This window comes from Lissotriton helveticus (assembly GCF_964261635.1).
Source record: "Lissotriton helveticus chromosome 1_1 unlocalized genomic scaffold, aLisHel1.1 SUPER_1_unloc_51, whole genome shotgun sequence".
Taxonomy (NCBI): domain Eukaryota; kingdom Metazoa; phylum Chordata; class Amphibia; order Caudata; family Salamandridae; genus Lissotriton; species Lissotriton helveticus.
In genome coordinates, this window is record NW_027611694.1 from 1,043,806 (window position 1) to 1,065,546 (window position 21,741).

Here is a 21,741-nt window from a genome sequence, read left to right on the forward strand (position 1 = left end):
TTAAACGGCTTTGAGGGACAGACATGGCATCCCCGGAAACTCCCCGTGTCCCTCGCTGCACTCAGTAACGATAATAAACAGCACTGCGCACTCTGGGCATCTGCATACATCACATGCGTGTATATTAGTGAGTATGTAGTGTTTGTGTACACACAGATTTCTTTTAAATAAATACAGTGGTGGCAGACTAGCAAATAGTTGCCAGAATCAAGGCTGAGCACACAGTATTTGTAAGGATGACGGTAAATACGGTTGATAAAGTCTCTGGGGCGCCCACCTCAAGCAGAGGAAGCTACAGCGACGTGACTTAGTTCAGGGTTTCTTATGTGCAGATATGCGCGGGGGCCTCCCGGACTCCCTGCTCGCCGCGGCCCTCAGGTATGTGCCCCCCTCTTCCCGGGAGAGGAGGCGTGGGGGTAGTGAGAGTAGGGGACAGTCAAGAGTTTCACTCGCACCACTCGACCGAGGCAGTAACCTCTTCCCCATGTATATAGAGATAACCGTCTATTGAGTGAGTAACCACGCCTTACCTTAAGGATCTAAAGATGAAAACAAGACGGAGGGAAGAGAGGGGAGGGGGGAGGAGAAATGCGACACGGCGGGAAGGGGAGGGGGCGGAGCGGGTACAATAAACAAGACGGAGGGAAGAGAGGGGAGGGGGGAGGAGAAGTGCGACAGGGGAAATGCGAGACGGCGGGAAGGGGAGGGGGCGGAGCGGGTACAATGAACAAGACGGAGGGAAGAGAGGGGAGGGGGGAGGAGAAGTGCGACAGGGGAAATGCGAGACGGCGGGGAGGGGGCGGAGCGGGTAAACAAAGACGGACGTGCACGCGCTTTTAAGCTCAATGCGCATGCGCATTGAGCTTAAAAGTCACGGGCACTGCAAGGAATCGCCACGATTCCTTGCAGTGTGGATAAAGAGCGGATAAGTCCCAATACTCTCGCCTTGCTCGATGCGCATGCGCATCGACAGGCGAGACCTAAAAAGCTCCACAGGAAGATTTGGAGATGGTTGAATTGGCAATAGATCCAAAGAAGAATTCCTACGTTGAAGTAGGGAAACATCCGTCGTTCCTGAAGGCGGCAAAAGTGTTGCTGAAGAGTTCAAGGGGATTAGAGACATCAAAGCTGAAGGTGGAACCAAGGATGCCGCTGACAACTCAGCGGTCGACGACGAAGTAACGTAAGGGAAGGCTTCTGTGCTGTCATTGAGGCAACCGTCGACGAGGCATCTGTTGACGAAGCAGGTAGAGCCTTGAGAGCCATCGACCGTCTCGTCGGCGAGGAGGCATCCGTCGGTGACTTACTGGAGACATACCTCTTTTTCGTCGACAACGAAGTGAGGGAGGTGGCAGACGGGCGAGGCTTCACCGACACCATGACAAACATCAACTGAGAGGACGCCGACAGCATAATCATTGTAGGTTGAGAAGAGAAGGTAGAAGTCGTTGTCGTAGCAGTGGCAGCGGAAGTCTTCATCGACGACGAGAGACCCATTATTTTTAGGCAAATGTGTCTCAGGAAGAGACTTAGATGCCTGAGTTCTCTTCCAGTATTTATCTTCTAGGGGTATCCTGATCAAAGTCATAAGCAATGAATATTCCCGCCCACGTGCAGGGACCCTGGAAATAATATAAAAATATATATGTAAATCCCATATAACTAGCTCCTCATATATGTATGCACATATATCATTTTTTCTCACACCAATGCAGCCCCAAAACTGAGGCTAAACAATGTAATTACTCATACATGTACTGAATTAGCAAGGAAATAAAAAACACATTAGGTCAAATGGCCCTTGAACTCTGTGGTTTAATGAGCAAAATACTCATAAATCATGAAAATTGCTAATAAATAGACATTGTTAGCCCATAGGCTGCATTGTAAAGCAAAAGCATAGAAAATTAAACCATTTTCAACAAATAAAACTGGCACCGTGCCTTTAAGGCAGCCATGACCCCTGGCTTCCCATCATGCCTCAGGGGTGACAGTGAGGTCAGTTGTTATTTGCATAACCCTGAAGACAGGGCTCAACAATGAATTAGAAACACATAGTCATAACTCATTTGCCTGGGGAGGCGGCTGGGTTGCTTATGACTTTGATGAGGATACCCCTAGAAGAGAACTAGGATTACAGGGAAGTAACTTATCCTTCTCTTCCAGGGGATCCTCATCAATAGTCATAAGCACTGACTAGAATAGCAAGCCCAACCAACCACCAGCAGGCAAATGAGAAGAAACATGACCCAACCAAAACAATTGTAACAGCCATGCTAGCTGTTAAACAGATTCCGCAAGGCCTACTTGGGTACCTGCTCTAGCGTCTGAATCTAGACAATAATGCCTGGTAAATGTATGGACGGACCTTCAGGTGGAGAAGTGTGGCTCAATGGTTAGAGCAGGCAGACCTCGATGCAGAGCTCTGGCCAGGGACCAGGGTTCGATTCCTGCCTCGGCGGGTCTCGGGCTCATTAATTCCCCTGACCGGATATTCTCGCCTCAGTGCCTATTCTGATCATAGGTCCCAGGCTGCAACTCTGGGCAATAGCTTGCTTAGTCTCCACAACGGCCCCCACAACGCGAGGGATGCCTGGTCTGCAACATGGGGGTGCCCAGGAGTGGACACTTCACAGGGAAAGCCAGGAAGGGTTCCCTTGCGGTATTCGTACAAGCGCCGGGAAACCCACAGCGGGTAGCTGTGCACTATACAAGCACAAAAACATTTACATTTACATATACATTTCAGGTCGCTGCCTTACAAATCTCAGACATAGGCAAATTATTAAGAAAAGCCGCAGTAGCTGCTTTCCCTCTGGTAGAATGCGCCTTGGGAGAAAAACACCCAGGGTCTTCTCCGCCAACTGATAAGCCAGCTTAATACAAGAAACTATCCACCTTGAGATAGAACGTTTCGAGGCTGCATAACCTGGTCTGATCGATCCATAGTTGACAAATAACTAATCAGACTTACGTATAGTTTTGGACTTATCAAGGTCAAATTTCAGAACTCTTTTCAGGTCCAAAGAATGCAATGCCCTCTCAGCTGGTGTGGAGGGATTGGGAAAAAAGGTGGGTAGAGAGATGGTCTGGTTTACATGAAAATTTTACACCACCTTAGGTAGAAAAGAAGGATGTGTTCTCAACACTACCCTATTCAGACGGAACACTGTGTAAGGCTCTTTGGCACAGAGAGCTTGAATTTCGCTCACCCTGCGAGCCGACGTGATTGCTACCAAAAAAGCAGCCTTCCACGAAATATGCTGCAAAGTTGCTTTATAAATGGGTTCAAAAGGTGGACCCAACAATTTTGATAGCACCAGGTTCACCTCCCTGGGGGGTGACGGAGGTCGCACTGGGGGATAAACCTTTTCGAACTCCTGCAGAAAATCCTTCACAGCTTGCAACTGGAAGAAAAGAAGGTTGGGAAGGTGATCGCCTATAAGCTGTTATCGCAGCAAAATGCACTTTAATAGAATTAAACTTCAACCCAGCTTTAGCCAGATACACTAAGTCGTTCTGCATACACCACATATAGAAGCGCTTCCACTTGCATGCATAAGAATGTCTTGTGGAAGGACGCCGTGCCTCTTTTAATATGGACATGCAGTCTTGCGGAAGTCCTAGGTGGCCGTATTGTATGACCTCAGGAGCCATGCTGGCAAGCTCAGTGACGGAAGGTTGGGATGATGAATCCTCCCGTTCATCTTGGATAGCAGGTCCGGCCTGCATGGCAGCTTCCTTTGCGGGCTCACTGACAGATGGAGAAAGTCCGTGTACCACCATTGTCTCGGCCAATCGGGGGCGATGAGGCTCATCGCTGTGTACGAGTTCGTCAGCTTGCTCCCCACCTTCGGGATCAGCGGAAGGAGTGGAAAGACGTACACAAATTCACCTGAACAGTTTATCAAAAGGGCATTCCCTTTTGACCCTGGGCGGTAGAATCTTGAGGTGAAGTCTCGGCATTTGGTGTTTTCGTCGTCCGCGAAGCGATCTATGGTGGGACGACCCCAAGACTGGAAGATGTCTTCGACAACCTTGTCGTTAAGAACCCAGTCTTCTCTGTCTTCGAAATGCCGGCTTAGAGCGTTCGCCGTCACATTCTGTTATCCTGGGAGGTGGACTGCTGTGATTGATAGATTGCGAGCCAGGAGCCAATGCCAAATGTTTTGGGCCTCCAGCTAAAGAGCCCGTGAGCGTGTACCTCCATGCTTGTTCAGGTAGTACATTGTGATGGTGGGGTCCGTCTGTACTAACACGGACGAGTCCTGAATCGAGGGAAGGAACGCTTTGAGGGCGAAGTGGACTGCCCTCAACTCCAGCATGTTGATGTGGTAAGTACGCTCTTTGAGGGACCACAGACCTTGCATTTGGAGATGACCCATGTGTGCTTCCCATCCTTGCAAAGATGCATCTGTGATTAACGTCTGGGCAGGAGGAGTTTGATGGAACAGAATTCCGACCTGCATATTTTTCTTCTTTGCCCACCAAGGAATGGATGCCCGTGCTGCGTCTGACAGTGTGATTTTGTCATCCCAGCATGCTGACTGTTGATCCCACTTGTCCTCCAGATCCTGCTGAAGAGGACGTATTCGTAGTCTGGCATTCGGGACCAGGAAAATGCAGGATGCCATCGACCCTAGCAGGGAGGCAATCCTTCGCACCTTTAGGTCCTTGCTGCGAAGCACCAGTTGACACTTCTGAACTATGGAACACTGTCTCTTCTCCGAAGGAAACACTTTTCCTACCTCGGAGTCTAGCAGAGCTCCCAGGAAATGTATCTTCTGAGTAGGCTGTGAGATTGGCTTGTTGAAGTTCACATGCAGAGCCAACCGGTGGCAGAGGTCGATGCAGCTCAGAAATTGATTTCTTACACTGTCTGGGGAAGGACCTTTCAACGGCCAGTCATCCAGGTATGGGTACACGAAGACACCCCTGCGGCGTAGAGCGGCCTCTACCACTGCGACACACTTCGTGAACACTCGAGGTGCTGACTTCAACCCGAACGGGATGACTTTGAACTGGAAGTGAGAGGTCCCCAACCGGAACCGAAGCAATCTTCTGTGATTGTGAGCGATCGGCACATGAAAATATGCATCTTGTAGGTCCAGCGAACACATCCAATCTCCTCTCGTGAGATGCGGATATATTTGATGAAGCGCCAACATGCAAAACCTCTCTTTCTTGACATACAGATTGAGTGTTCTCAAGTCCAGAATGGGTCTGTATTCTGCTTTCTGGCCCTTTTTCCTGACTAGAAAATATCAAGAATACACTCCTTTCCCCCTTTGAGAGATTGGCACCCTCTCGATGGCCGACTTTTCGAGAAGGATAGCCACTTCTTTTTTCAGAAGTTTCAGCTGATGACTTGATGTTGGCATTGGAGGAACGGGTGTAGGCAGTTGTTGGAAATTAAGACAGTATCCATTCTGAAGTGTAGCTAACACCCAGCGATCTTTTGCAATGGTATGCCACTCTTCCATATGATGCGCGATGCTTCCCCTCACTGGAGTGGTTAACGGCGCTGGGGGAAGGAAGGACTAATGGCTTGGATTGGGCTTTGTTGGAATTGTTGCCCTGGCGCAGATTTCCACCACCTCTGGAATTACGCCTGCCTCTATATTGAGACTTCTGCTGCCCCTGTTGGTCCTGACCCTTCTGCCACTGAGGGGTTTGAACCCTCTGCTTGGAAGAGACTTTACTGTAGGGACGAAACCTCCTCTGAAACTCTTTTTTCTTTTCAATCCCCACAGCTTTAAGAGGGTCTAATTATGCTTTTATCCGCTGCATCTCTTCATCGGTACCTGCCCCAAACAACGATGTTCCTGAAAAAGGCAAGTTCAAGATCCGGGATTGAGCTTCTGGTTTCAATGCAGTAAGACGTAGCCAGGAAGACTTTCTTGCACACACTCCGGGGGCATAGCCATGCGCTGAGAGGGTCGCACCTTCCGCTGCAGCGCTGATGATTTGGTTGGAGACTTGAATGCCCTCCAAGAGAATCTCCTCAAAGTCCTTTCGTCCTCTTGCGGAAGTTTCTCGATGAACCACTGCAGAGAATCCCACAGGGACCTATCATAGCGGCCCAAAAGCGATATCGCATTGGATACTTTCAGGAGTGAGGCTGAGGTGTTGCAGACTCTTCTTCCACATGAATCCTGTGACTTGCTCTCCCCTAACATTAGGTACTGTGGAGGAGGAAGCTACAGCATGAGATTTTTTCACCACTGCGATGATGACCGAGTCTGGTGGCCGAACGCCTCTGAGGAAGAGTGGATCCTCCTCTGGCAAGCGATATTTCTTGAGAATCCTCACTGGAGCGGCCTTTATTGTCGCTGGCGTGAGGAACACCACCATAACCGGTTCTATAATCCCCGGAACCAAGGGTAGCAGAGGTTTGGGCGCAGACCTATGATGCAAAGTCTAAAAAATAACTGAGGTTTTGGTCTGGTGCGTTGTCATGGGAACACACAGCTTAAGAGCCCCTCTGCCCAAGATGTCTTGAAAGGTAAAGATGTCATCCACGGGATATATTCTGGATGGAGGACTGTCCGTCAAGGTCTGAGAATAATCCCTATGAGATCGAGTAGGGGAAGAGGAAGAAGTGGGAGATCTGCGTTCCCTTCTTCTGCTCCTAGACCTGGACCTCCGTCTGCTGGAGCACACCGGGGTGCGCGATTGTTCTCTGGGCCTGGACACTGGTTTGTCTCGAGCTGCTGCCAGCCTGGCTGCTGTTTCCTTGTCTGGCGCCCTGTGATGGAGAGGCCTGTACCATCTTGGTGACAACCTGATGGAGGGCGAATTCTGAGTATCTCTCCTCACAGGCAAACTTGTTGGTGGGGGTGATCTCCTCTGTTCATGCAGCGAACCATCAGGAGAATGCCTGGACCTCTCACTGTTGGAGGAATATATCACTACATCTGGAGATCTATTCCGGTGAGAAGAGTGAGAGCCTGAAGAAGATGATGAAAGGCTCACTGGAGGCAAATTCTCTCTGGAAAGGCTTCTAGACCGGGATCTTGAGCGACTCCGTGATGCCTCATCCGCTGGACCCGTCTTCCTTTTAGCAGGAAGACTCCTGCTCCCAGGAGAATGCTCAGTAGACCTAGAGTGTCTCCCTGAGGTCGTCTCTCCCTCTGCCGCCAACGCCGACTGTGGAGATCTCTGCTGCGACGGCTGTCTGTGACCTGGCGACGGAGATGGTAAACTTGACATCGTAGCTTTCTGGGTCGACGTGGACCTGGGCAGGAACGGCCTCGACACCGATGATGGAAGCTGCTCCGAGGCTAGTTGAACCTCTCCTTGCGGAGATCTATGGCTCGACGTCGAACACCTCTGGGATTCAGATGGAGAGACTTGCCTCGACGTCGGACTTCGGTGTTGAGAAGTCGACGACATACGACTCGACGTCGAGAGTCGATGCTTTGACGACGACGGAGGATGCTGCGACGGAGACTGCCTCGAAGTCGAGTGCCGGTGATGATCCGTCGACCAAGTGTGTCTCGACGTTGAGCGTCGGTGGCGAGGTGACGACGGAGTGTGTCTCGACGTTGAGCGCCGGTGGTGAGGTGACGACGGAGTGTGTCTCGATGTCAAGCACCGGTGGTGAGACGCCAGAGTGTGCCTCGACGTCGAACACTTATGACTAGGCGTCAACGGAGGAAGCTTCGCCGTCGAAGGCCTATGATGCTGCGTCGACGGTTGACGTCAGCGGAGGTACCTTGGATCTCGACGCTGAGGTCTTCATCGTTGAAGGAAGATGACTCGTCTTCGACGTCGTCTTCGTCGCCGCTGGAAGCTTCGACACTGATCCTGACGCCGAAAGTGAACAAGTCGGGACTTCTCTCGACGTCGATCGCGTCCTTCATTTTTTCTGTCTCTCAGGAGGCCTACCTCTTTCAGAGAGGCCATAGATCCTTATCCTCTCTCTATCCTTGAGGGTTCTCCTAGAAAGATTCTTGCAGTGTTCACAAGGGTCTGCAGAGTGTGTCTCACAGAGACAGAGGGTACACACAGGTCCTGGCCTTCTTCTTCCCACAGGAAGGGCAGGTGTCAAGAATAGAAGGCATTTTGACAAAAATATTCTTTTTTTGGAAGTCAAAAAAGGCAGCACTAACACTCTAAGCTTAAAAGACGTCAAGTGAAAGTAAAAATTGAGGAAAATCCCTAGTATTTTTTGACAGAAAGTCAAAAAAGGGAGGAGCTGTTACACCAGGGTCCTGACTGAAGGAGCTGGAAAGAACAACTGTCCTAACTGTCACCCCTGAGGCACGATGGGAAGCCAGGGGTCATAGCTGCCTTAACGGCACGGTGCCAGTTTTATTTGTTGAAAATGGTTTCATTTTCTATGCTTTTGCTTTAACAATGCAGCCTATGGGCTAACAATATCTATTTATTAGCAATTTTCATGATTTATGAATATTTTGCTTCTTAAAACACAGAGTTCACGGGCCATTTGACCTAATATGTTTTTTATTTGCTTGATAATTTAGTATATGTATGAGTAATTACATTGTTTAGCCTCAGTTTTGGGGCTGCATTGGTGTGAGAAAAAATTATATATGAGCATACATATATGTCGAGCTAGTTATATGTGATTTACATATATATTTTTATATTATTTCCGGGGTCCCCGCATGTGGGCGGGAATATTCAGTGCTTATGACTATTGATGAGGATCCCCTGGAAGAGAACTTGGGTTGTAAGGGTTGAACCTGGCCTCTACTCACAAGGTGACCCAAGTATGCAACCTTTCCCTGCCCTATCTTGCACTTGCATGCCTTGATAACGAGGCCTGCACTTCTCAGGGCCTCCAGTACTTTCCTAAGGTGGATCAGGTGATCCTGCCAGGTAGAGCTAAAAACAGCAATATTGTGTAGATATGCTGCACTCAAGGATTCCAATCCAGCAAGGGCTTAGTTCACCAACCTTTGAAAAGTGGCAGATGCATTTTTCAAACCAAAGGGCATTACAGTGAACTGATAATACCCATCTGGGGTTGAAAATGCAGATATTTATTTTGCTCCTGGAGTCGTCAGACCTATATGCCAGTACTCTGATGTGAGATCAAACATACTCAGATACTTGGCTGCTCCCAACCTGTCAATAAGTTAATCTGCCCATGGAATTTGGCATGCATCAGTTTTGATCACAGCATTCACGCCCCAATAGTCCACACAAAACCTCACTTCTTTCTTACCATCCTGGCTATGAGGCTTGGGGATTAAGACAACTGGGCAGGTCCAGGGGCTCTCAGAAGGCTTTAGAACTCCCAATTCCAGCATCATGCGTACTTCAGCTTTGATGCTCTCTATCACATGTTCAGTCGGCCTGTATGTTTTATTCTCGAAAGGTAGCCTTTCATCAGCGTCTACAGCATGGATACACCAGCTAGTCTGGCGACAGGTCAAAAAGAAGAGCTCAGCAAACTGATTTAGGACTTGTCTGCAATCAGTCTCCTGATGGGCAGGTAGGGTGTCTGACAAGACGGCACCTTCCACTGACCCATCTTTTGGATTGCTGGACAGGTCAGGGGCAGGTTCACTCTTTGCTTCCTGATCCTCATCTGTAACCACGAGCATGGTCACATCTGCCATGTCATATTAGGGTGTAAGGCGGTGGGCATGGACGACCCTCTCGGGGTTCCTGTCAGAGCCAGGGTCTACCAGGTAGGTGACCGCCCCTTTTCTTTCTAGGATAGGGTAGGGTCTACTCCACTTACCTTGCCAAGCCCTAGGAGCCACAGGCCTCAAAACCCACACCATCTGCCCAGGCTGGAACTCAACCATAGCAGCCTTTTGGCATCACCAGAGCTTCTGGAGCTAGGCTGGCCACAACGTTTTTGCTTGCTTTTTCCACGTACTCATACATCCTGGAGCAAAAGCCAAACACATAGTCCACTATATCTGCTAAGGTTCAACAAGAGGTTTCTCCAATCCCTCTTTCACAAGGCACAGTGGTACCGACAGGAAACCCAAACAGAAGTTAAGATAAGGAGGACCCTACTCCTTTCTGTGGCCCTTCCCAATAGGCAAAAAGCAGGCAGGGAAGTAAGACATCCCATCTTCTTTTGAGTTTTTCAGGAAGTCCACCGATCATGCCCTTCATTGTCTTGTTAAATCTTTCAACAAGGCCATTACACATAGCAGAGTGGCTTTGGCCACACTGACCAGGACGTATGCAGCGGGGGATTTGGACCCCTAATATTATGCCGTTCAATTTCAACACGCAGCTCGATGGCTCAACACAGTCCCTAGTTGGCAAATTCGGCTCTCGGCAGGAATGGTGGATGCTGGTTGTCTTCCAGAGCTGTTAATGGAAGAATCGGGAACACCAAGAGCTAATCCATATATTGTGCGACAAACGGCCAGAGTATGGCATTGGTTTGTAGTGAGAGTACTTAAGCGCGCACCATTCCATAGGGAGCTCCCAATCTGGATATTAAAACAAATCAGGCAGATGGCACTCAGTATGTCCTTCCAGGCATGGAGGGAGGGAGATGCGAGCAATAAGGTGAATTGTACCCAGATGAGACTTATCCCCTTTAAACATGCCCGCAAAGAGTTTGGTCTAAGCCAGGGGCAATTTTTACAACATGCGTGCTTGGCAGACACAACTAAGCACAACTGGCCATGCTGTCCGACAGCTCCGCCGCATACTCCAACTCTTGAGATACTGCTAACCTATGGTGCGTGTAGACACCTAATTATGCATCTTTACAGAACAATGCGATCAGATACAGTAGGCACTACACACGGGCCCGAGAGGCCTGGAATTTAGACTTTGACATTCCAATGGAAGATCAAGACTGGCAGCAGGCCTGTGAACTAATACGCATGGTTTCTAGTAATGCCCATTTTCGACTGATACATTATAATTTTCTGCGAAGAACCTACTAAACGGCACAAGACCTTCATCGAATGGTCGGGTCTTGGCCAGATATATGCTTGCGCTGCAACATTGTGGGGGCTGATTTCGTACATTAACCATGGTCCTGCGATGCAATACACTCCTTCTAGCAACAAGCTGTCGAAGAAATGGTGCATGCCACACAACTTAGTATTGAGCTGACACCCAAATGCTGTTTATTAGGCCTGTTTAGATGTCAGAAGGGCGCAAGATAACCTATACATTTGGTCTGTCGCCTATGGTACTGGCATGACGTAGAATTGCAATCACATGACTGCCCCAGCATGCCCCAGCGATTGTGCTCTGGCATCGAGATGAGCTTCTTCTCATGCTGAACGCTTTGATGCTGCCTCTCTTGTCATCGAGCCTGATGATCGGGTAGAGTCCTCTTGGACCGAAACGACTTACAAGGGTCGCAGTCTTCCTTCTTGTGCTCCGGAGAGAGGAACAAGTTACAAACTTGATGTACGTCGGTGGAGGGTACTTGGTGTGGCACTCAGGACAGAAATGGAATGGAGTCTGTTCCATTTGCAGATGGCTGGCCCTACGCAGCAAGGCCCGACGGTTGCCCACAAGGTTTTCTGTCAAAAATTGAGAGTTTTCCAAACTATTTGAAACGAGGAGAACAGGGAAACGCGTACTGAAACAATACAGTTGAGGGTAGAGTGGACTGCGCACTGAGGGGAACCCGAAGAGCGGTTTCGGAGTGCAGCAATATGCACCCCAACCCGTTTGGGGTAAAAAACAATCTAACAATGGAGTCAATGCCCATGTGCACTATCACCGAAAGGTGGTCACCTTACCTCGTGACTGGAAAGACTTCTTCAAAGATAAACAACTTGCAAACATCCGGACCCAACACAAGATGGCAGGAGTATGCAAAGCATGTGCATCTACAGCATACATGCCTAGAACAGAGGATTAATGGCCCCAAATCCATGCTGTGGTATCGTCATGTTGTGGCTGAGTGTGCCATGTGATGTGGCAGGCTATAGTGCTTGGTGTGATTTGGTCATTTTTGACAAGGTGGAGTACTGAAGGCTTAGGCATTTTTTTATTTTCTTTGTTTTTGGGATCGTGTGATATAGTGCGTTACCTACTGTATGATGTAAGTAAATAATTGCTATTATACACTAAGGATGTGGGGTGAGTGTATTTAGGTCTGAAGACATGCTGATTATATGCAGAATAACAGGTCCGGGAAGTCACTGCTGACTAGAGCAGGTTAGCAGCTGCACAGGCCTTGGGCATTGATCCTATTGAGGATAATATGTGACGGGCCAATGGTGACTGGAGCTGGCTAGCAACAACGCTGGCTTCTGTTATTCATTACAAGCAGGGTAACAATACATGTCAATATTGACTGGAACTGGTTGGCAGTAGAGTTAACCTCTGGTTTTGAATATTAGCAGGAATTAAGGTACAGGGGTCACTACTGACTGGAGTTACTTAGCAGGATAATAGGTCTCAGGGAGCCAATACTGACTGAAGCTGGTTAGCAACAATGCTGGCCTCTGGTATTCATGACAAGCAGGCTAACAATGCAAGTCAATATTGACTGGAACTGGTTGGCAGTAGAGTTAACCTCTGGTTTTGAATATTAGCAGGATTTAAGGTACAGGGGTCCCTACTGACTGGAGTTACTTAGCAGGATACTAGGTCTCAGGGAGCCAATACTTTCTGAAGCTGGTTAGTATGATCACTAGTCCCAAGGTGCTACTAATGACTCAAGTTGGCTAGAATGATAACAGGTCCCAGGGGGCCAGTACTAAAAGGAGCTGGCTAGTAGGCTTACATACAGGTCCAAGGGGCCACTACTGACTGGAGCTGGCTAAAAGAATAAGAGGTGCAAGGGTGGTGGGGTGCGAGTGGCACCAGTGACCGGAGTTGGCTAGAAGCATTGACGACCTTTGGTGTTGATTAAATACAGGATTCCAGGTCACAGGAGGCACTGCTGAATACAGCTGGATAGCAGCAGTGGTGGCCTCTAGGAAGAAGGAATTGAGAAAGCATAACCGGATATACTGGTTTCTTTAATACCGATAATTGGTTACACATGAATGCCACAACGTGCATTGATATATTACATTACCAAATTACAATATTCTTGTATTAATTTGATGTGTCTGTTAGCCTTAATATGCCTGCAAAGTTACATGATTCTATTAGGGCTCAGAACCATTTTATTTAGTGAAGTCCATCTGCACACTTTCCTGCATCTTGTAGTAAATTGAATATTGACAAACAGAAGTGTTATTTCCAGAAACAGTGAGTTCTGCAGCTTGTCTGTGTATCTTTTATCTGCACATCACGGACTCCTCACATTCCTCTCGAGAGAAGATCCTGCCTCCTACTCATTAGTGTCGTTTCAGTAACTGGTTCTATCACGTGTTCATGTTTCATTAACTTGTATTAGGAGAAAAGTGTATAAAAATACATTGCGTAGCATTAGCATTATATTCTCCAAATTGCTTTAGGGTGGATGCTCTCGTCCATTGCAAAGAAAATTGTCACTTGTTAGTTTGCTTGGCCTTTTGCTATTTTTGCATTAAATGTATGATAGATGTGTTGGCCTCCCGGAGTGTTGTGTTTTATTTTACATAGCACAAGAGATGCTGAGGAAAATGACAGTCCAGTATACACATTCTTCATATAAATTAACTCACAGTATACTGTTCTGGAGGTTCAGTCCCACAGACATTATCTTTAACTGAACGCAGGAACCCTAGGAAGCATGTGCTTTTCAAACCAGTTGTCCTCTGATGCGGCGTCCGTCCTAATTATTGGATGAGTCAGTATGTCCTGAATTTTAGGAGGGTTACCGTATCTAGTGCACTCTGTTAGACAGCGCTCACCTGTGGCAGTAAGATGTTAATAGGTACCTTATCACCTATGCACAGTGCAGGGCTTTGAGTTACAGAGCTCCTCACGCTGTGGAGAAGATTAGGTCACATTTACCCATTTTCCCATATTTGGTCCTGATGAAATGCCAACAGATTGCTCCATGACTACACAAAGCATGAAAAACGTTGACCTGAAGTATAGACCCCAGCTTACCAGCAGGTCCATAGGTGATCGACACTTACACACAGTGATAGGGGCCATTAGTTCCTCAGTTTCTTTGCCACTGTTTTTAATATCAACATGGACCAGTATGATCACATTAACTATATTGTGGCAACTGGTCGATAGTTGATCTTATATTCAGACTTCACTAATCTCACATCTTATGACACAACATCCTCTGTCCTACTATGCTCATCCGGCATACTTAATAAAAGATCTCCGACAAAGTGCCCTCTGGTGGTGCCCGCCAGGCATTGTAGCGCCGGCATGGTGAGGAGTATAACCCAATAATGAAGCATGTCACCATCAGGTGAGTGAACGCAACTTGTCTTAAAAGCACATGCTTCCTAGGGTGTCTGCATTCAGTTACAGATAATGACTCTGGGACTGAACCTCCGGAACAGTATACTGTGATTTGATTGTGTTTTATTTTAACAAATGTACATAGCAGATATTGGCGCTTGCTTGTTTCAAAAAAATGATCGGATACCTGCCTCAGAGCGCACTTCTTACAGACGAGTATGGGGTTATCATGTTGCTGCTACAAGCTCCTTACCTGAGCAAGTTATTGGGAACGATGCAGGGGGCAGAACCAAACCAGCCACACGTGGAGATCAATGACAAATACTGAAGAATGAACAGAGCTTCCAAGCTGGTGACCATTACTTAATTGATCCTGAAAATAAAAGACGTTTTTAGTATTCTGGTGACTCATGACCATAAAAAATAAAGGTTATAAATTAAATATTGTGTCAAATACTTAAAAAATGGAATTGGATGTGCTGAATCTGATGTTGTCCCAGGTCATGCGTGACACCTTCCGCCCCTATTGCTTATGGGACTTGTAGTTTTGTTTTTCTCATTAAAGGATGGTCTCTAAAGTCCCAGTGTTCTAAGCGATGTTGGTTAAAATCAGAGGCCTGACGGAGGATGAAGCATGACACTGCTCTGCTTAGCAGTGAGATGACTGACAGTTCCCCAGACCTTCCATTCTTTGACAGACAGAGGCTCGTCGGCCATTCATATTTATTTGCAACAGCAAATAATCTTTTATTGCAACTTGTGTCACTGAAGAGATACAATCCATGGAAGTGTTTAATTAACTACTGACAAACATGAACAATCAAGAACATGAGTTTCTGGAAAACTATCAAGCCCCCAATCAGAATTAGCCGCCCTTCACACCCAGGAATTCTTGAGGCTTTGGAGAGGATGAATTGCACGTGGTATAAGAGGAACACTACATGACTCAAAGCTCACTTCTCAGGGATGTACTGAACTGCCAGCCTCATGGCACACTTAGCCAGCTCTTCACCTCCTCCTCCTCAAACTGTTGACCAGCTATCAGGGCAAATGAGCCTGCAGCAAAGCATCGCTGGCTTGGTTCCACACAGGACCAGGCAAGGTGGTCAACTCCATACTCCTCCGAGTCAGCAAGCACTCTGGTCGAGCCAGTCCTAACTCCACATGAATGTTCCCCATCACAACTATTTTAATGGTACTAAGTTATGTTTCTGCCAAATGATTGGGTCAAAAATTGAAAGGTTTTACTATGAAGTGCTGAAAGAGAAATCATGAAGTTTTTCAATATTTCCGAGTCTGCCACAGTATACAGCAGCAAATCGTGTATGTGCCCTGTAGAAAGCACATTTGAATGAAACATGGAATGCATTGCAGCCAAAAATCTATACAACAACATAGAGTACAAGATAACTTTATTATGTTATTATTCCAGCAGAACGAAATGCCATTCCTAATGGGTACGCAATTTTAATGTGTGGTCAGTGTTGTTCTTCTGCCAGTTAAAAGACTATCTCCATTAATGTGTCAGGAAATAAAATACTATGAGAAATCCTACTCTGTGGCAGGGTGCTGCCTGCCACTATATTGCAGGTTACTTCCAACATAAGCTGATGTATACATACATACTGCAGGGTGCTGCCAGCTATCGGGTCTGCACACAGCAGTCTGGAGCCACTCAGGAAGGAGGTAAGCTCTTCATTTCATCTTAAGTCCTTAGGTTACATTCACAGCTTTATAGACCCGGAGAACTTTATCCACGCTCTTACTGCGTCAAGCAGATAGACGTAGCACATCATAGTCTGTGCTGGGTGATGCCTGGCATCTTATTATTGTTGGCGGGAGGATGCAGCTCTGATAGGAGCTGCTACAAGAAGAGCAGAGAAACAGGACCACAGATCGCCACAGAGCGACTACTGCCCAGAAGCTGAAGAAAGAACTCTGGAACAGCAAACCTCCTACACCCTAGATTTTCCAGGATAAGCAAATGATGGTAATGAAATGCAAACTGCAGCATTAAGGTCACACACTACAACATCTTTCCCTTTAAACCGAAGATAACAGCCTACAATAAAAAACTAAACAAAAAGCAACAAAACTAGAAAATGCTTTTCTAAATGCTGCAAAAGAGAACCAGTTAATACAAATGAACAATATTAAACGTTGTTGGTACCTTAGTAATGTGCTTACTTCTGGGCTTCACGCCATCTGCAGCAATAACGCTCTGAAAGGAGAAATTACTGCTGTGAGTCTCAGAGTCTTCAGTATTACTGGTCTCAGTCACAAAGTCTTTGGTGTTGGAAGATAACTTTCTCTTATTTGGCTTTATTGTTCCACCAGTCAAGCCATCGCTTTTAGCAGACATGCTACTGTCGGCAGCATCATAACTTCAGACAGATCAGCAAAGCGGATATCACCACTCACATTCGGTGAACAGACTCGTCTCTGCTACATACATCCACTCTGTTCTCAAAGTTGCTTGGGGCTGTCAAAATGCAAAGAGCTGCAATGTATTCGCCACACTTTCCTGACTACCTTGTTTTAAAAAGTTGTCACATTCAAGCGTGATTCTTAGTTTGTCTGCAAGTTGAAGTTTTTTAGAGGTTCTATTGCCACACAATACTATTCCCATATTCCAGTTTGTCCACAGGGTGCTTCAAGCCTGGTAGGTTATCAACTGCCTGTTTTGCAGATAATTTTAGATAGTTTCTGTAAGAAACTAAATTATTATTTGCGGTAGATGAGGAACAATCAGAACCATTGTCAGAGTGAGCTTTCAAAGCCATTCAATTAACCTAGGATCAACCCCCTGGTACCTTAGCACCGAACAGGCAGGCTTAACTTAAGGTAATATGTAAAATGTTTATGCAGAAACCAAAAAAGTAAAAGTCAAAATGCAAAACAATAAAAAACCCAAACCGAAATAGAAAAATAAAGTAAAGTGTATTGAACAAAGTGACACTAAAATGACAAAATCCAATAAGGGGAATGAGATATGAACTGTAACGCCAACTAGGTTTCAGGGGTAAAGTGGCACAAACAAGCAAAGTCTTAATCTTAATTTGATCATAGGGAAGTACACTTTTGCACAGCACTCGCCACTTTACGTAGCTCTTATGCACCTGTCCTCAGCTTTCGATTTTGTCAATAGGTCCCGTCTATGGTCCATCCTTTTAGAATATGGACTGGATGAGGCCCTTGTTCATTTTTTGGCCTATCTCCATACGGACCTGAAAGCAAGTGTCAGGATTGGTGGTGGGGGAGAAGTTTCCAATGACATCAGTGTAGATAGAGAAGTCAGACAGGGGTGTGTTCTGGCCCCTTTTCTATTTATCATATATATTAACAATTTACTGATCACACTAACTAATGATGTTACCAGAATTCAAGGCAAACCTCTCCCAGTGCTTTTATACAGAGATGATGCGGTTTTAATTGGTCGCACACCAAATGCACTACGCACTTTAGTTTGAGGTTTCACAGATTTTATGTCCGGCCTAGATTTATGCCCAAAATTTAATAAATCTTTTATAATGCCTTGTGGGCCAAGGAAATGTCCTTTAAATTTTATCTCTGTGGGCGACCAAAAATTAACTTGCACTGCTACTTTACCTTATCTGGGAATGGTCTTTACTGCGAACGGCACCTGGTGTGAACACTTGGCATATTGTAAAAGTAAGTTCTCTAGGGCTTTTAACTCAATCCTCAGTCTCTTCCGCCCTAAAAGATGGGGAACAATTCCAGCCCTTTTAAAGATTTTTAAGATCCTGTGTGTACCAATAGCTACCTATGGGGCAGAGGTATGGAGTGTTGCCAAATGCTCTTGCGTCCAATCAGAGGAAAATAAATTTTGTAGACAACTCTTGGGCGCTCCAATCTCCACCCCTTTGTACATATGTCAAGGTGAACTGAAATTAGGATACATTGAAGACATCATAAGGGCCCGCCCTGCACTATTTTGGCTATCCATAATGAAGAATCCCGAGGCTTCTCTCTCAAGGGACATAATAGATGGTAGTCTTCGCTGTGAGAAAGGGATGGATATTCCATGGCTTCCTGGGGTAGTCAAGAGTCTGGAAAGCGTTAGCCTTGGCAGACTGTTTGCTAATTCGAACACATCTGTATCAATAGACAAAAAAGTTTTAAAGACAGCATTGTACCCACTTTATAGCGCGGAAAGACTAAAAAGGGAATTGAATAATCAAACTGTTGCAAAATGTATATCCATTGCGTACCCTGAGCATTGTCTTCCAAGTTATATTGCACTACCCATGTCCCAATGGGAGAGAGGCCTCCTATACCGTCTAAGAGCTGGGAAAGTAAGTTATTTGCTTTGTTTTTCATATAGTTATAACGCAAAACGTGACTCCCTGCCATGTCCATGTGATGGTCACAGCGGTCAAACACTTTTACACTTTTTATTCTTAAGTAGATACTATATGAAATATGCATAATGGTTGCTAATTTCGTATTTTTTAAAAATGTCACCTATTGATTTAACAGACGCTCTTGACTGCAAATTTAAATTGGACAATGTTGAATTGATCTTGCGTATTGGCAACTTTTTGAGAGTAGCTACGGGTGCACGGAAATCTATGTGCGATCTATGAAGTCATTCGTATTGTACTATTCACAATATGCGCTTTACCTAGGTTTGCTGTATTTTGCTACATTATGGATTGGATTTTGCTAGCTATTTATTTTTCTATTGGTTTTTATCCTGTACGTGTGTTACTTTTATGGATACGTTGCTATCTGAATAAAGTCTTTTGGATTGCCTACTTTCAGTCCTCTCACTCTTGAATGGGATTAGAAGGGTTTCTTTAAGTTAGCTGCTTCTTATGGCTTTCCCTGACAGTGCTCTGTGGATAACTCATGTTCCTGCAGCTAGCAGATAATTAATTTCCAAGTTTGGGGGCTCTCTGAGAGGCACAGTGACAAGGGCTGACTCACAACGTTTTGTGTATTAAGTTTATGTGCAGGTCAGTGGTGTAACAAAACTTGAGCCCTACCCCCCACTCCCCCCCTGCAAAAAACATGGACGCCCTCCTTCCCCCAGACTGTCAGGACCTCTCAGGCCAGAATTAATTAAATGAAGGGTGTTAAGTATTCATATTGTAACCTGGAATTGCATATCGTTTTGTATTATCATGCTTCACATTCTGATCATGGCAAAGTGCAATATTGTTCTAAACCTTCTTTGTCTAAACAATATAGCAATGTAACTTGCTTTTTATGCGCATACTTTCATTCACTGCTCTGGGTAAAAGCAGCTTGTTCTGCTAATCCTTCCCTAACTTTCCAGAAGTGTCGGAGCAGACAGGCTTGTGGAGTCATTCTTGGTTACTGAGTGATTCAGTTACATTTTTGCAACATTTCTTCAGTGAATTTGTTTATTCTTAAATGGATTGTGACAAGAGGCTCAGATAAGATGTTTATGTATTAGTAAAGTGCATAGCCCAGACTTTGCTGCCCCCGGGAAAATGTTATTACCTGTGATCTAGATCACCAAAAGGCAGGAGTAGTTAGACGCGAGGACGAAACAGAAGCATGCATCTCTAAAAGGCACAAACAGGAACCAATGAAAACAAGCATTGGCATAGCCAATAGGTCTTGCCTTTGGGACCTTATAAGTGTTTAGCCATGCAACAGTTGATGTTGTTGCACCAAGGATATTGTGCTGGATAACTAAACACTTTAAGGTCCCAAAGGCGAGACCTACTGGCTATGCCAATGCTTGTTTACCTGATGGGCATTGGCTGACCGCTACCTGGTTACTGAGGCCCTAGAGAGGTTGAGACATATTTGAGGGAGTTTTAGCCAAATCAGATTCCGCTGTGCACGCCCAAGCCTAGATAGCAATAAAGTGCAGTTGTTAGTGCTGACTGTGAGTGTGTTCTTTCACTGTGGGGAGAGGAGTTGGCCTAACGGTTAGGGCGCTTGACCTCGGCCGTGAGTTCGAGTCTCGGTAACGACGCCAAACATCCTGTGATTCTGGGCAAATCACTTAATCTCCCCGTGCCTAACAAAACTGTATGTGTGTCCACATGTAACGTAACTGGTGCTATGTAAAGCGCTCTGATACCCGATTTGGGTCAAGTTCGTGCTATATAAAACTCTGCAAAACCAAAAAAAATCTGAGCTACTTTCAATTGACGGGCTGCCCCCGTTTACTCTGGTGAAAGCCAAAAACGGAATTCAAGTCCATCTTCTCATCAGACAGACTTTTAAGGCGAAAAAAAAAATTCAGCGTTTGCTGAGGCCTTCAAAATAGTTACCCAACTCCAGCAGTGAGGGCCAATGAGCATTGTTGATACACAATAATCATGTCTAATGATCGATGCAGACAACAAAAAATAAAACAATGAATGCTGTGACAGCACGCTCGAGACCCTACTAGCACCAGACAATCGTTCTCAGGTAATGCGGTGAGAATCTGGAACTCGCTTCCTCCTTCGCTCCGTGCCATCTCCTCCATCCAGATCTTCAAAGCGGACCTCAAATCTCTTCTATTCCAAAGACACTTTCAGAACTAATTCTCTCCTCCAGACCCCGCCAGGAAGTTCTTTAGTCATTGTAAATTTGTCACATATATTTATATTTTTGTTTGTACATCCTGTGCTTGCTGTGCTTGAGATTGTGTTCCTTTTGCCTGCATCGCTTTGATTCTATGGCCTGCTATTTTTATTTGTTCCATCCTGTAACAGTTCTCTCATGTAATGTAACTGGTTCTATTGGTTCTATTGTACGGCGCTTTATAAGACTGCATAAAATAAATGAAATAAATGACCTCACCTGGGGTTTCATGTGGGTGCTGTGCTCTCTGTAGTGAGTTGGGTTCAAAGGCCTGTGGATAAACAACTGCGCATGCGCCAAGGACAAGATACTGCTTCCCACAGCGCAGGCAAAAGATGCTTTGGATTAACAGCGCATGCGCTGAGGATAGATACTGTTTCTTGCAGCGGCGCGCGGGTTAGAGGGCCTGATGAATGACCAACTGCGCATGCGCGGAGGACGGACATCGATGTTACTACAATCCAACTCCAGAAGTCGATGCAAAAAAGATTCACAGCACAGGCCCCGACAGCTCGGAGCACAGTAAAGGGCGACAGCTCAGTGCCAGCACAGGTGGGACAGGGTCCTCGCGGGGACACAAAGAAGCACAAGAATGAGGGACACAATGCATGAGATACAACTGAGATGTATTTAAGCGGAAAGCAAATCGGTTCGTCTCCTCTATGGGGTCTTTGCTGTGCGCAGGCGCAGTGAGAGCAATTTCTACCGTCCGCGCAGGCGCAGTGAGACCGAGCGACCTCTGTTCAGCGCAGTTCACGGGGGTGTCTCTCCTGTGCGCAGGCGCAGTGAGGCTGCGCGCCCTCTCTCCAGGGCAGTTCACAGTCCGTACTCGACTCCTCTATGAGGGGGTGTCTTTCCTCTGCGCAGGCGCAGTAAGACTGAAGGACTTTATAG

At 46.3% G+C, this 21,741-nt stretch overlaps 1 protein-coding gene across 1 annotated transcript in view; it reads right to left on the reverse strand.

Moving 5' to 3' along the window:
• LOC144806182 (uncharacterized) overlaps positions 1–21,123 on the reverse strand; it is a 38,784-nt gene extending 17,661 nt beyond the window's left edge. The window contains exons 1-3 of the mRNA XM_078672601.1: positions 21,067–21,123; positions 16,445–16,495; positions 14,528–14,647 (exon numbers count right to left, since the gene is read on the reverse strand). The gene's annotated coding sequence lies outside the window, so the exon portion shown is untranslated. The remainder of the gene's footprint in view (positions 1–14,527; positions 14,648–16,444; positions 16,496–21,066) is intronic.
• Positions 21,124–21,741: the final 618 nt, after the last annotated feature.